Below are 3,922 nucleotides of genomic sequence, written 5' to 3'. Positions count from 1 at the left end.
GTGAATGGTGCTACATCCAGTTGGCGGCCGGTCACTAGTGGTGTCCCCCAGGGATAAGTGTTGGGCCCAGTTCTGTTTAATATCTTTATTGATGATTTAGATGAGGGGATTGAGTCCACCATAAGCAAATTTGCAGATGACACCAAGTTGGGGGGGAGTGTCGATCAGCTGGAAGGCAGGAGGGTTCTTCAGAGGGACCTGGATAGGTTGGAGAGTTGGGCTGATTCCAATGGGATGAGGTTCAACAAGGCCAAGTGCCGGGTCCTGCACTTTGGCCACAACAACCCCATGCAGCGCTACAGGCTGGGCACAGAGTGGCTGGAGAGCAGCCAGGCAGAAAGGGACCTGGGAGTTTGGATTAACAGGAAGCTGAACATGAGCCAGTAGTGTGCCCAGGTGGCCAAGAAGGCCAATGGCATCCTGGCCCGGATCAGGAACAGTGTTGCCAACAGGTCCAAGGAACTGATTCTTCCCCTGTACTCAGCACTGGTGAGGCCACACCTTGAGTACTGTGTCCAGTTCTGGGTCCCTCAGTTCAGGAAGGATATTGAGGTGCTGGAGCAGGTCCAGAGAAGAGCAATGAGGCTGGTGAAGGGACTCAAGCACAAGCCCTATGAGGAGAGGCTGAGGGAGCTGGGGCTGTTCAGCCTGGAGAAGAGGAGGCTCAGGGGAGACCTCATCACTCTCTACAACTACCTGAAAGGAGGTTGTAGCCAGGTGGGGGTTGGTCTCTTTTCCCAGGCAACTATCAGCAAGACAAGAGGGCATGGTCTTAAGCTGTGCCAGGGGAGGTTTAGGTTGGATATTAGGAAGAAATTCTTTACAGAGAGGGTAATCAGGCATTGGAATGGGCTGCCCAGGGAAGTGGTGGATTCTCTGTCCCTGGAGGTTTTTAAGATGAGACTGGATGTGGCACTTAGTGCCATGGTCTAGTAACCACGGCGGTAGTGGACCGAGGGTTGGACTTGATGATCTCAGAGTTCCTGGCTAATTCTATGATTCTATGATTCTGTGAAATGTAAATCCGACATTAAGAGGCTCCAGTTGAGGAAGTATGGAGAAAGGAAAAATAACAGCCCTTTATTGCAGGATATATGTGTATTGGTAGAGCAACAAAAGAAAACAAAAGCAACCAAATAGTAATCTTGTATCCAAAAATCCCCTTCAATAAGGAAGCAATTCAATACTTTCTGCCTTTTTGCGCAATTCTAACCACTGTCAACAGGGGGCGCTGTTGGATCACCGGAGGAGCAGAGCCTGCAGTAGTTCAGTGGTGGTCTGCAGGGGGCGCTGTTGGGCTCTGGTGGTGGCTGCATGGGGGCCCCAGAGCGCGGGAGAAGCCGAAAATGGAGATCTTCATCCCCACACCAAGAAGGGGAAGGGGAAAAGGGGAAAAAAGGCTCTTCCCATGAAACTGCGGCTTGCTGTGGCTAGGATTCCCCCCTTTCATTGATGGACACAAGCCGCTGTGAACATGGGAGCGGAGGAGGGAAAGGGCAACCTCCTCCCCAAACAGTTCCTCTGCAGGTGGGTCAAGCCTCTCCGATGAAGTCCAAGCAGGTCTGGGCTGGGGGCAGAACAGGGTGCAGGAAAACGGAGGAAAACCGGGGCCAGAAGCAGCCACGTGACCAGGCTGAAAACAAAGTGAACCTCGGACCCCTCCAATACACACCTTGCCTGAGTTAGGGCAAAAGTGAAGTGCCTCCCATTTCCGAGGAGCGGGGAAAAAAAACTCATCACTCCTCCCCACAGTCTTCGGAGGGCCATCAGCTTGGAATGTGGATCTGCTGGTTAGTTCTTTTGTGTGGATCAATCACCCCAGGCAAAACTATCCTCCCTCGTTCAACATCTTTCTTTTACAAGGATTCAGGGGAAAGAACAAGTAAACCTATGGCACAAGCCAACACAAAAACCCCCAAGCAACAACTGGTGGTACGATCCAGGGTCCACCGACCCTGCCCTTACAGAAGTCGTGTGTGGGGGGCCTTCCACCAGCACCCCCTTTAACCAAGGACAGGGCAGTCAAACTGCCCACCGAGGTGAAATGCAAGGTGAAGAAAACCTTTGGCACTAAGCCACTCCACCAAACAGACCCCATACTGGCCTCCCTACCCATTCCAAGGTCACGTTTTCACCCACAGACTGGGAAAACAACCGACTTTTACAACAACACGGGACCCCACAAAAAAGTCACACTTCCCAGTCCACCAAGTTTTCCCCAATTTCCAGAAAAAAACCACTTTACAGTTGCTAGCAAAATTAACCCAAAAAGAGTTGCTCTTTTATCTCACCTATGCCCAGGACTGTTAGGAGCTGGAGCTTCTCAGGATCGGTGCAGGAACCCTTCAAAAATGTGGTGCCAGAAGAAGAATTTCTCGCAGGATGAAATTGCTCGATTCAAAGAAGTTGCAGGTCCCAAAAGTCTCCACCTTTCAGGCACCAGCTGTTGCCTAAAGATTGCAGAGCAGAAAAAAACTCCAGGCAATTTTAGTATAGAGAGAATAGAGCAGGTCTTTAATTACAGACTTCAGGCCCACAGGAATACACACGACGTGTGCGCACCCAGGCCATGGTTCTACAATTTTATAATATTGGCCATCCAATCCCAGAACTACCTGCCCCCAGATACTCCCCAGTTCTGCCCCCAGCACGCCTCTTTGGAAATTGAGTCAAGTGTCCTGAGACCCCTGTCCTTCCTCATCTTTACCTTCTCCATGGCACATACTGTCTTTTGGAGCTCCTCCAAGGTTCTAGGTTTGAAGGTTGCTTTGACTATAGTGGTATCTTGTTGTTTGTGCCTAGGGTGCAAATGTTCTTAAACAGAGGTGTTTTCTACAATTCTACTTTGAAAAGAAGTCTAAACAAGCTAAAGAATTTAGAAAATTTGATAATGTCCTAGTTAGGACAGCTGAGACCAGTTCATCACTGGATGGGTGTAACCCAAAACTGTGTATTCTATAGCCTTCCATGTCAGTTCCCAGAAACTGTTATCAATGAACCATTTACACTATCTGCACATAGAGCCTGACTCCTCAGGCTATAAACTAGGTGTTAAGAGGCCTGCGAGATAGGAGGTTGCTCTTGACCTCACACCCATTAAGCCCCCCCCCCGCCCTGAGGGAGGTACTGAGCATTCCTGCCTGAACTGGAGGATATATAATCTTGGAGTCTTGGGACCTTTTTAACCACTCGTGGGACTCAGAGGAAGACTGCAGGCCACCGCTCTCAACCAGACTGCAGACCACCGCTCTCAACCAGACTGCAAACCACCACTCTCAACTGGACTGCAACCACCACTTTTCAACCGGACTGCAACCACCACTCTTGACCAGACTGCAACAGCACTCTCACCAACAGGTTTTCCCTCTCCTTTTCCTTTGGACTCAGGGGGGCCCAAAGAACACCACTCTGTTTATGCCCCAGGGTGCTGGGTTATATATTTGGGGTTTGTGGGTTAAAACCAATTGTCTGTCTGTGTAATCGTACTTATTGTATTATTTTATTAAATTGTTATTCTGACTTATAATCTCTCTTTTGAGTTGAGTTCATTTCCCCTGCTGGTTTACCTTTAAACCAGCACAGATATGAAATGGGGTAACAGTGTGACAAATTATACAGCTACATTAAAATCTACATTTACTACACAATTACTTCTAAAATCTACAAAAAGCTAAAATTCCTAAAAATTCTGAGGTATCACCCTGTTGGCTTCTTTTACCTCAGGAGTTCCTGGTTTGTCTCTGTAAGACTGCACGTGTGTTCCAGTGTGACCAGCACATTTCAAAGTCACTGGCAGAGGGCTCTCTCTAGTACTCTAACATTTGCCTCTCATCCCACAGCTTGCCAGGGACAAGTCTGATATTTTCCCTCTCCCCTATCATGAACTCTACCAATGAGTCCACCTTGTTCCCGAGCACAGACT

The sequence above is a fragment of the Pseudopipra pipra genome, chromosome W, assembly GCF_036250125.1.
Source record: "Pseudopipra pipra isolate bDixPip1 chromosome W, bDixPip1.hap1, whole genome shotgun sequence".
NCBI lineage: Eukaryota > Metazoa > Chordata > Aves > Passeriformes > Pipridae > Pseudopipra > Pseudopipra pipra.
The sequence above is the reverse complement of the archived record's forward strand: the minus strand, read 5'-3'. Positions refer to the sequence as shown.